Source organism: Dama dama, chromosome 16 (genome assembly GCF_033118175.1).
Source record: "Dama dama isolate Ldn47 chromosome 16, ASM3311817v1, whole genome shotgun sequence".
NCBI lineage: Eukaryota > Metazoa > Chordata > Mammalia > Artiodactyla > Cervidae > Dama > Dama dama.
Window position 1 is genome coordinate 481,222 of NC_083696.1, and position 12,512 is coordinate 493,733.

The window sequence follows — 12,512 nt, forward strand, 5'->3', positions numbered from 1 at the left end:
CAAATGTAGATTTTAATGAATTGATTAACATCCATTACTAATCCCTAACAAAGTAAAGTATTTTCATATTCTCTTTCCACCACTGAGCGTGTGATAATGACCTGCAGTGACCTTTCTTGATGCACCCACCTGCTGAAGGACACGTGGGTTGTTTCCACGTCTTGATTATTGTGAATAACAATGCTGTGATGAACATGGGAGTGCAGGGATATCTTCACGATTCTGATCTCATTTCCTTTGAACATGTACCCAGGACTGGGGCTGTGGATTGTATGATGGTTAAACTTCTAAGTTTTGAGGACCCTCCATACTGTGCTTCGTAGTGGCTGCAGCAGTTTAGATTCCCATCAACAGTGTATGAGGGTTCCCTTTTCTCCACATCCTTGCCAACACCTGTCTCCTGTTTTTGATAATAGCCATCCTAACAGGAGTGAGGTGAAATCTTGTTGTGGCTTTGATTTGCATTTCCCTGATGATCAGTTATGTTGAGCACATTTTCATGTACTTTATGGAAAAACATCTCTGCAGGTCCTTTGCCCGTGTTTTAATTGGCTTTTTTTTTTTTTTTTTTGCTGTTGAGTTGTATGCGTTTCTTATATATTTTTCCATTAACAGCTTATCAGATACTCAGTTTGCGAATATTTCATCCTGTTCTGTAGATTGCCTTTTCATCTTGTTCCCTTTGGTGTGCAGAGCTTTTCATTTAATATAGTCCCACTTGTTTAGTTTGACTTTGTAGCCTGTGATTTGGGTGCCATATCCAAAAAATCATTTTCAAAACCAATAACAAGAAATATTTTCCCTTCACTTTCTTCTAGAAGTTTCATAGTTTCAGGTCTTAAGTCTTTCATGCATTTTGAGTTGATTCTGTGTGTGACAGAGGGTTCAATTTCATTCTTTTTATGTGGATGCCCAGTTTTCCCAACACCATTTATTGAAGAGACCATCCTTACCCCGTTGTGTGTTCTTGGTGGTCAATTCCACTTCTGGAGTTCTTTGAGTGGCCATTAGTGAGCATTATGTTGCCTGTCTTAAAATGTGTTTATCTTGCAATCACCTTTGGATATAGCTTAGCTGTGCATAGAATCGCAGGTCAGTATTTCCTTTCCTTCACAACTTACAGGACATTGCTGTGTTGCCTTCTGGTCTCTAAGGCTGCTAAGTGAAATTCTACTGTTAGCTTAACTGTCGTTTCAAAGAGAGGGATAAATAAGTTGTCTTTACCCTCTAGTTCACATCTAGGTCACCTGATGCGAAGAACTGACTCATTGGAAAAGATCCTGATGCTGGGAAAGATTGAAGGTGGGAGAAGAAGGGGACGACAGAGAATGAGATGGTTGGATGGCATCACTGACTCAATGGACATGAGTTTGAGTAAGCTCCAGGAGTTGGCGATGGACAGGGAAGCCTGGCGTGCTGCAGTCCACGGGGTCACAGAGTCGGACACGACTGAGCGACTGAACTGAACTGACCCTCTAGTACTGGTTGCAATTTTCACTTTGCCTTGGATATTCTGAAATGTTCCTGTGACAGTCTTGGGTATGGGTTGTATTTATACAACCCTGTGCAGGGCTTTGTGTGGTCCTTCAGTAGTGTCTTTCCTTCTCTGGACGCCAAGCAGCAGGGCCCGCCCCCATCCCTGCAACACCTCCAGCACGCATTCGATGAAGACATAGGACCTGTCACCGAATCCTCACCAGCCCCTAACTTCTCCTTTCTGTCCCCCCATCTCTCTGTTCCACGTTCCCAAAGGTCTCCTCATATGTAAAGATCTTCTAATTATGGAACTCTCGTTTTTGGTTGTGTCTAGAATAAAGTTTATATTTTCCATTCAACTTTTATATAAATGACTATATGTATATTTTCTAAAATATCTCTCCTTTCTCTTTGTAGAAACTTATGTCACAGGAATGTAATGACACTAAAACCCTACATCAGCTCCTTCTCATCTTTTGTACTATTATTGTCATAGATTTTATTTCGACATATGTTGTAATTCCCAGAGGATATTGTTATAATCTTTATTTCAAACATCCAAGTGCCTCTTATAAACACCAGAAAAGAAAAGAACAGTAACACCTCCACACACAGAGTTATTATTTTTGGCACCCTTCAGTCTTTTCTTAGACCTGACTTTTATCATTTTCCTCCAGCCTGAACAGCTTCCCGAAGCATTTATTGTGGTTTGGGTCTGGTAGGAACATTCGCTCATCTTTTGTTATCTAAAAATGTACTTTCCCCACCTCCCTTTGAATGGGGAAGAATTCTAGTTGTTTTTTTTTTTTTTTTTCTTTTCTTTTTGGTATCTTTTTCTTTCGGGTAAATGCTTCCCTTGATGGCCTCCGGCCTCTGAGCCTGGGTGCCAGGGGCTGTGGGAGGGCGGCCCCGGCTTCTCAGGGTCCAGATGCTGTCTTCATCCCGCTCTGGACCAGAAGGGGTCCAGGCCTCAGGGCACTTACAGGAACAGCATCTCTACAGGTAAATGCTGTCACCCCCAGGGGGGCAGCCCCTGACGCCCTCCAGCTCCAAGCCTCTAAGTGGAGAGTGGTGGCCTCTCAGGCACACTGGGCCACACGAGGGTCATCCTCAAGCTGCCCGCGGGCCCAGGACCCCTGATGGCTGTTCCACGGTCTCCGTCCTGCTCAGCGCTGAGGGCTGCACACGGGGAGGTCCTTGTTGCAAGCGACCGCATCCCAAACCTCCCATCTCCCTTGACTGGGTGTGCTGCCTGGGGCCTGCCGGGCTGCCTCCCAGGACTGGAGATGATTTTAAGTTCTAGAGACTGAGCTTCCATCCTAAAGGAAATCAGTCCTGGATATTCATAGGAAGGACTGATGCTGAAGCTGAAACTCCAATACTTTGGCCACCTGATGTGAAGAGCTGACTGATTGGAAAAGACCCTGATGCTGGGAAAGATTGAGGGCAGGAGGAGAAGGGGACGACAGAGAATGAGATGGTTGGATGGCATCACTGACTCAATGGATATGAGTCTGAGCAAGCTCTGGGAGTTGGTGATGGACAGGGAGGCCTGGCGTGCTGCAGCCCATGGGGTCGCAAAGAGTCGGACACGACTGAGCGACTGGACTGAACTGAACTGAGGCTGGGCTGGGCTTCAGTGCCTGCAGCTGTGTTTGCGCCCTGGGGCAGCTCAGCTCCTGGGGGTCCCCGAGGAAGGACCCGTGGGTTCCTGTGACAGAAAGTCACAGAAGGGAAGGAGCGGGAGAGGACTGTGGTCCTCTCATCCAGGTGAAATTCTTCTGACGTTGCGTTTGGTGTTTTCAAGGACAGTCTCCCACTCCCCTCCCTATCTTCCTTCTTCTTGGAGAAACCTCCAAACACGTGACTCTCCTCTTAGCCAAACTGAACTGAGGATACGAACGGAGCTGGGACGACCTCAATCTCTAAACCAATTCTCAGCCGTTAGCGTTACTGGGGAGCACACCTGCGTTCCCTTACCAAGTGCTTTTAGTGCCAAAAACACAAGATCAACTTCGCCTTGAAGTCACAGCTGCCGACGGATGAGAAGCCTCATTTCAAAGTAGGTTTTAGGATGTCACTGTCGCAGCCGACCGGGGTGGAGGTTGGGAAAGGAGGGAACCCAGTGCACTTGGCAGTTTTTCCTAAGGACACCCCTCCTGCCCTGCTTGCAGGAATCCAGCATCAGAGCCCAAAGGTGGAGCAGGGGTGTCCAGTGCAGGCAGAGGAGAGCTGTCGCTGGGAGCGGCCTCTGAGAGCCGGCGCCGGGGGCCGGGAGGCGAGAGACGGTTCGGGTCACGGCCACAGGCAGGTCCGCGGACACCAGGTGAGGGCCGCAAGCAGGGCACACCTGCCGGGTAAGCCAGGACAGCGGCTGGAAGCACGTGTGCATCCTGGCTGCTGTCTGCACTGCTGTTTGCACTCTTACACATGTCCCTGACCACCGCTCAGCTAGGTCTTGTTCGTCCTAACTACTCTCAGACCCCAAAGACCCCAAAGTGTTGCCATTGACTCGCGCAGTGTTTAATTTGATAAGAAAGAGGAAAGAGGGCTGATTCCATCGCAAACTTGTGTTCTACTTTGTTCTTATGAAACAGCACTTTCCCACATTCATGCATATTTACATTCCCTCCTAACTCATTAACCAGACTTTGGCTGAGCACCACGTGGCTTCGGGGTTAGCTCCTGGAGTCCTAGAGTTGCGTGGACTCTAGGGACTCTAGGAGTCAGGGAGATGCGTGTTATTTGCTGTTCTGTGCTGTTTGTGGGAAAAACAGGGTGTAGAGGTTAAGGAGCTGCCCTTGGTCCCTTCTTGTAAGTGGAAGGTGGGGCTTAGAAATAGGGTCTGTCGGCCCCACAAACTCATTATTATAACCAAGATTGTTACTAGAAACGTTAAACATAAAAGTTACTTAGAGGAAGATTATAAGGAATTCCCCAGGAGTCCAACAACTGTGGTTTACCACAACCATCTCAGTCTGGATCAGCCCTGGTCTACATGGAGGGTCTGTGGGGTGCGAACGAGCCCAGGGTTATGGGAGGACAAGACGGTCTGGCGAGAGGGAAGAGGAGACACCACAGAGCCTCTCTGTCACCCACGGCTCCAACCTGGCGCCAGGCACGCGCCACTGGGCTCTCAACACGTGCGAGGAAAGCAACTGGACTGTTTCTGATTCTAATTAGCACCTCCCAAGCATCCAACTCTCTGTCTCTGTCCCTGAGAGGCTCAGAGACATGGGGCCACATGACGGAGATCAATGAAAAGCAAACCCAGTCTCAGATGAAATCGCTACCAGTCACTCCAAGTGATACACAGATCGCTGAGCTTTCACGTAAATGAGCAGTGGGATGTGGTTTCAGGCTCCTGTAGCAAAGTCTGCCTTTCCTTATCAGCAGTGTTTCAGGGTGACCAAGGAACCAAGCTTGGCAAGAAATAGGAGGAACTTGGTCCTGTTCTGACGTGGCCGCCAGCTGGGGGGACAGGTCTGTGACGTTCTAGGGTGATGTCAGCAGTGCTCTGTGAAGGGTGAGCTGCACCCTGAGTTCTTCACGGAGGAAGGACCTGCTGAGGTTTGTCCGGGATGCATGTGGACGCGCCGCTGTGCCCAGGGGCTCACAGGGCTGTCAGCTTTTAATTCATTTTCTCCAACAGCAGTCATGCAAGTGAGAGTGCATGTGGCCCCTGAAAAGGGCAGAGGCCATGGGAATCAGCAGGGAATCCTCCTGGGAGAAGGATGCTAAAGGATGCTAAACGTGAGGGGAAGCAGGCCCTGTGCTGCCCAGGTCCAGATCCGGGTCCACCTGAGACGGAGGAGGACGTCAGGTTGGGGTGGAGGTGGGGTGAGGGTGGGGGTAGGGAGAGTATGGGGGCTGGGGGTGGATGGGGGTGAAGGGGGCGTCTGCTCTGCACGTGCACACACACACACACTTCCCCGGCCTTCTGTCGTTTGTGCAATGGTGGTAACAGAGTCCCCTGTGCACGACAGCTGATGCACTAGATGTGATTGGCACCACGAGGCACGTGTGGGAAACCCCGGGGTGTCTGCTCAGGGGTGAAGGCACAGGCAGTGGGCCGAGGGCCGCTTAGTGGGGGGTCGACGCCGCCCCACTGTGAGCAGCCCTGAACCAGTGAGAAAAACCCAAAGCAAAGGGACTGTGCGGTCCACACCTTTCCTGGAGCCGAGCCAGCATGACGGGAGGCTCAGGGGATCTGAGCACAGGCCGAGAGGAGGGCTGGGTCTCGTGGGGGCCGAGGGCCAACTGGGGTCCAGGAGCTGTGGGTTTCACCTGAGAACTGGAGGCGGGGCACAGGGAGGCTGTTAGCACTCAGATCAGCTCCTGCTCAGAATGAAGCTTCACCTCCTCCCAGCTGAATGCACGCCTGGAGATTCAGGGACCAGGGGGTGGGGGGGGGGGTCGCTCCTTACCTGCCCACTCTGTGCAGGTGGCAGAGCCCATGTGCTCAGCTGCGGGGCAGGACCCGACCTGCAGCACCTCCTGCCTCCTGACCCCCCGGCAATCAGGACTCCTGACTGCAGAGACTCGTCTCCAAGATGGGAGTCTTTTCTCTGAAACATTTGGTTCTAAAGGTGAATCTTCACCCAGCTCAGTCAGAAAATGACTTCTGTTGGTACATTGGGGTTTATCCCTAAACCCATTCCCACCCCTGAACTGCTCCTGTCTCCTTGGTTAGCTCACCCTGGCTCTGCTGCAGTTTCCTGGATGCTCCAGTAACCTTGGTAGGAAGCTGACATTTGTAGAAGAACTATCAAGTTTCAAGGCAGTGAAATGCCTGGGACCCAAATATTTGAACTCGATGGAAAGGATGCCTCCCAATGGATGTGAGGGGCGCGTCCAGACCAGTCATCCCCAGGGCCACGTGTCACAGCCCCTGGAAATCTGCCAAGTCCCCAGCCTGGCTTCTTCTTCCAGCAAGGGACCTCCCTCTTCGCCATGAGCTTTCATCTGGAAAGGCAACTCACTGCCTTAGACCAGGGGTGCTGAGTGGACGAGCTCAGAGGCTCCTGTGAGACAGTGTCCCCTCCCTCACTGAGCTTCACTTTGGGAGCATGTCTGGAGACCGTGTGATTCTATGTGAGCTTTTGCAGGGGTGCTTGGCCACTGACATCTAAGGAGCAATGGGAAAGGTCTTGCCAGCCATATGCTTCTTTGCATCATTTTTTTCCCCATTGATTGTTGGAACTTCACATGAGAAGATCAATGCAAAAGACTAATGACCTTGACATTGATCTTGACACAGGATGAGTTCTGAGCCCTTTGCCAGAGGAAGAAGGGACCTCATGTACCTGCCTCATGGGCCCCTGAATCGGCAGAGGATGTGATGGGTGGAATCTTCTCACACCGGGCAAGTCATGTACAGTGGATTCCTAGACACCCATGAGGAAAGAGTAGGAGGCACAGGGCATCTGGAATCACAGGGAATGTGGAAGTTCTGGCATGCGGCCAATGAGAAAATCAAGTACAGGATGGGGGCTGTGGCTGGCAGTTGTTGATTTATCCTGAGTCAGCAGCAAACACATCTAAGTTGATCTTAGCAGCCATCCTGGAAGCAAATCACACCTGTGGTATTTTATTCAATGTGGGGCAACACGCTTCTCATGTTTTACAAGAGAAGTGTGAAACTAGAATACGTACTGAATAAAACAACAGGGTGACAATGTCCTCAAAGCCTATCTTCTGAGGACTAGTGAAGGAACTAGATTGTTTTGCAATGAAATGAAAAAAGAAAACCAACGCTCTTGAGGGGCAAAGTGAAGGTCACAGTCGGATCAAGAGAACTGTTTACAAATACATGCAGGTGCCGGGTAGAGTGTGGCTCAGCTCTGAAATAACAGGACCCAAAGGTGAGAGGTGAGAATGAACTCAGAGCTGCTCAGCAGAGCACCCACTGCCTTGGGGTGGACGTGGCACCCACGGATGTGGCCGGTGGTCACACACAAAGTCTCCAGATTCATAAACCACAGATGTTTGCATTCTGACCACCTAACTAAAGTCCCATCATGTAAGAAAAGATACTCCTTAAACCTGTAGAAGTAGGAAAGTAGTGCGCAAAATGTAAACACACACACCGCATCCATCCGTACTTTATATAAGCTTCAGGCCACAGTGCATGGGAAAATGCTTCTCTGAGCACAGGAAGCCATCAGAATTAGCTGTGGGGAAGTTTAGGCGCATGGTCTTTGGGGCAAAAATTCAATATGGAGCGAGTCTCCCCTGTGTCTGCCACTCACTCTTTGCTCTGGGTTCTGTTGCGACTCTCGTGTCTGTTAACACAGATAATTGCGCATGGAAACACCTTGGTCAAGGACCTTAAGAGAACCACCGGTGGGTGCCCTAAATCCTGCGCTTTCTCCCTTCTGGCAGGCAGAGGGGCCAGCACAGCGGAGAAGCACACCACTTTCCCTCCCGCCTCTGGGGTCCCGGGCATACTGCATACTTTGTGTCCCCCCGCCCCCGCCTCCCTGCACACGGGCCTTGCTCTCCATGGGGATCTGCTCTGTGAGGGGCAGTCCTTCAATGCACAGGCTTTGGCTACATCTGGGCGACCCGTGTAAGTGGAGGCCAGATGTATTTTCATTCCTTTAGAAGTGGAAACAGAGGCTGGCCCAAGACCATCTTCTTTGAGGCTGAAGGCAACTGCATAGAGTTTGATACTCAGATGCTGTGAATAGTTCTGTGGACGAAATCAGCGTAATGGAAAGCAGACATGGACCAAGCACCGGGGCGTCATCTTACAGCCCCCCGCCCCCTCCTGAGGTCTGGGCTTCTGCCAGCCCACGTGACGGCCGCAATTGTCCTGTCCGCCCCGCTCACCAGCCCGTCCTGGAGTCCGGCCTCCTCCTCCTCCTCCTGGTCCTGACTCTGGTGTCCCTGAGCTTAGCGCTGTCTGCTGCTCTGCTGATTCCCCAGCACCCCAGGGCTTGGTCACTCGGGCCCCCGGCAGCCCAGCTCTGTCAGGCGGCGAACCAGCCAGGTGTCCAGAGACCTCACTGCTGGCCGCTTGCCCGCTGGTAGGTCAGAGCGCTGGGCCTCACTTTGTGCAGACCTGGCCTCCTCTGCCCGCATCAGGGCGGCTCCAAGTCACTCTGCTTGTCCAGCCTCAGGAGCACAACTGGATAACTGCTGTGTCTCGGCTGTAACCAGAGCAAGTCAGCGGCCATCTTCAAAATCTGTTTTCCGCAACAGCAGTGTGGCCCTAAACACTCGGGAATGGTTGAAGCCAGCCATCGGTGCTGAGGCGGGGTCCCTGGAATCTGGACACGTGACTCCAAGCCCAGCTTTGCCGCAGGGGCCAGGAGACAGGGCTCCTAGCCTGAACCTGGGGAGAGTGACTGAGCCCGCAGAGCCGCCGTGTTTCACGGGCAGCAGTGTGTGCTCACTTCGGGGGCTTCAAAGGCTTAATCGAAGGGGAATCCAGTCTCCTGGCAAGTGTCACAACTGGTCGCTTAGGCAGTGGACACTTCAGTGTCGGCCCTGGTGATCAGCTGCACCCAAGTCACCAAGGGCGCCCCTTGGACCTGGCAGAACCGTGTCACAGAACTGAGAGTGCCTGCATCCTTTGCTAAGTTTTAACAAAGCCCAGAGGGTTGAGCCCCTGGTCAACCAGGATTTGTGTGGCTTTTGTGCCAAACTCGCGCTTCCCTGAGGGCTTTGCTGACACAGGGTACTCACTGAACGTACTGTTTTCTTGATTCTAATGGAAAATGTTGGCAGTTGGGGGCGGAGGGTGCTGAAAGGGGAGAACAGGGAAGCATAGATCTTATCCGGAGCCTCTGCAGGCACGTCCAGCTTGTGTGAGATTAACTGTGAGATTAAGTTAAAAACCGTAGCCATTTAGCCAAAACCAGCGCTTTGTGTTTGTTTGTGTTGCATTGGCCATTTTGGGTCAAGTTCAGCCTCAGGACAGTTAGGCCTCCCTCCCTCTGGGCCTCTGGAATTGGGCCAAGAACCTTCTAATTGATTGTTTAATTACGGAGGTTTCCAAGTTACAGCAGCTTGGAGCCTCTCCATGATTTATTCTGCAAAATAAAAACCTCTCTTTCCCCGCAGATCTGTGCCAGGAGTAAATAACCCTCCTGATTCAGGAGACTGGACAGCATCTTCTAGAAAGAAGCTCACAAGTCCAGGGCAGGCGTGACTCGGCCATGGTGTTTTTGACAGTAAGTTCCATCTTGTTTGTTTTTGATTTTGATTCATATATATATATATATATAACCTCCGAAGATTCTCTTGATAAAATACAAATGCATTTTGGGAAAGTCAGACAGTTTCGAGAGGCTGACCGTGCGGAAGCTGCAAGGCCAGAGGGTCTGGAGTGGATGGGGATTCTCGAGAGCCAGACAGGGCTCTGGCCTGTGCCCATCCTGCAAATAGGAGCACTCCGGGGGCAGCCCCCAGGGCCACACGTTCAGGGTGAGAAAGAGGTGAGAGCAGACGAAGTTAGATTGTGTGGTTCGTGTTGGCAAAGCATGGGGGTGGGGGGGTGGGAGAGGGTCAGGCCTCATGGGCTGGACTTGAAGGACCCCTGGGGTATCGCCAGGCCCAGGGGGACACTGAGCCTCTCTGGGCTAAGCCTGGAAAGACTCCGGGGACTCTGAGGGGTCCCCAGTGGCCCTGGGCTCAGGGGTGCGTCAGGCAGGAGGTGGTTGCCCCCTGGTGGGGACCTGGGCCGCGCTGATGGGAAGCGGGTGGTCTCACGGGAGACTGGAGGACACACTGTCTTCAGACAGACCCTGAGGACAGAGAGAAGAGTTGGCTTTGTCTGTTTGTCTTGACTTCTTGTCAGCCAGGAGGGGCTGTTTAGAAAAACAGAAGGTAAATGAAAAAAAAAAAAAGAAAAAGAAAAACAGAAGGATGAAACCGATGAGGAGGTTGGGGCAGAAACAGACGAGAAGCAGGGATCCCTGCTGTCATCCACGGAGATGGCGGGCTTTCAGCAGCGGCTCTGGTGGGGGGGTCATTGGGAGACTTTGTTCAGAAGGCAGGCCTGCCCGTGGGGGTCGTTTCAGGGAGCGCGTCCCCAGGCCCAGCCTGTGTGAGGGCCAGGGCTGGCCGTCCTGACCAAGGCCATGGGGGGCTTTTCCGGGTGGCAGGAACAAGACCTCAGCCTGGGTCTGTGTCCACTCAGGGCACCAGGTCAGCCTGGTACCAACTTGTCTCTGAGCTGGAGTCCCTCCTCCTAACCAGCCGGCCTCACTGAAGGGCTCTCAGAGGCGACCCCGGGGGACTCCGGCCCCTGGGGCCTCCCTGTGCCTGTTGGCGGTTCCTTGTGTTTCTGCCCTAATTTATCTGATTTGGCAGATGGCCTGGGCTGAAAAAAGCAAATGATTGGTTGAGAGCCTGAAAATGATCATTCCCTTTCCCCTAAAGAAAACTGAGAAACCTGAGTGAAGAGCTATCATTTCCACGTGAATGTTTGACAAAGAGAAATTTGAAGTTTCTCGTCTAAAATTCTACATTCTCAAGTTAGCTGCGTCTATCTGACACGTAAAATTATACTTTCTGTTTTCTAAGTTTTTACCAGTCGATAAGTTAAAGGTTAAACAATATGACTCCGAGGTGTGAATGTGCTTGCAATTTACTACCAACAGCTCATTAATCACGCAGCTGAAACGAGCTTTCAGAGAGGTCTGGAGTGAGCGCACTTGGCAAGTCACAGGGGGTGATGCTGGTACTTTTTCTTAAACTTTCTTTTAAACTCACAATCCAAGTTTCCTGTGATGAATGGGGCTGAACTGACTCAGCGTCCCCTGCCCTCGTGGGCTGTGGTTGAGGCCACTCGGGGTCCAGGCGGGGCCCCGGAGCAGGGGCTCGAGGGCTGTTCGCGTCCGCGGAGCGCTGCTCTGCCAGAGGAGTGGATGCAAGAAGGAGACAGAAGCCTAGTGTGCGTTCACACAGAAAATCCAGGACCTGCCACGCGCCCCTGTTGTGTTAGGTGCTGGGCGTGCAGGGCAGAGGTGAACGCGTTCTCATTCCCGAGCCCCGCCCCCTGGCACCGTGCGTCCAGCGCGCCGAGAGCCACAGCAGGGCTGCACGCGGTCACACCGACGTCCGCCGCTCCCCTGCCTGCCCCTCGCGGAGGGTCTGCAGGGTGGAGAACTTGGTCGCACCGCCCACCATCCAGGAGCCGAGCTGCTCACTCCCAGGGGTCTGTGTCCTGGTGCCGCAACCCTGCCCACTGCCCTGGGACGCAACCTGCCCACCCGGCTGGGTTCCTGCAGGTCTGGCGCGGGCACAGGAAGTAAGGGCCGTTTGTGGATCTCAGAGCTGCCAGCGTCGTGAGCCAGCCCTGAGAAGAGAGGGCACAAACCAGCAATTCACATTCTCACGTTTTTTGCAAAAAAAAAAAAAGTACTGATAAAGAAATGATCTTAACCTTCCTAGCAAAAGAAGAGTCTAAGCTGTTACTGTGTTTGGTGATTTGAAAACCCGGCGCCAAGCGTAGGAGACACAGCGCTAGTTGCCCAGGGTGAAGTTCCACCCCCTCGCCGCCGGTTTCGGCGCCCCTCGCCGCCCCTCCGCGCCCACCCCGCTGCCCCGCCCGCCAGCCTCTCATCTTCCCGCTGACGAGCCTCTGTCAGGGCTGGGCGCCTGTGGACGTCCCGGCTGGCCTCGGACCGCGCCGGGGCAGAGACTGAGATGGTCTCACAGTTCTGACTAAACTGTAAACACGTACTCTCTTCTCTTCCGGGGAATGCAAACCACTTCTGAAGGCCTTCGTGGCAAGGATGGAAAAACGCATCTGTGAGAGGGATGGCCCCGGCCTCACACCTGGGCCCCTGTGACTCTGCCCTGGACAGAGGCCGCATTCCGGGGGGCTCACGCGTGCTCCTGGTGGGGTCGGCGGGGCCCTGCGAGAACTGGGGAGCCCCACCCTCCGCCTCCCCCGAGACGGTTTCTTCCCGCACGTCTGCCTCCAGCTCACGGCGCTCGGGGAAGCGCTGGAGTCAGAAGCCCACACAGGACGCTCCGCGCTGACCGTGACCGAGGGCCCTTCACGCCCCGTCACCTCCGCG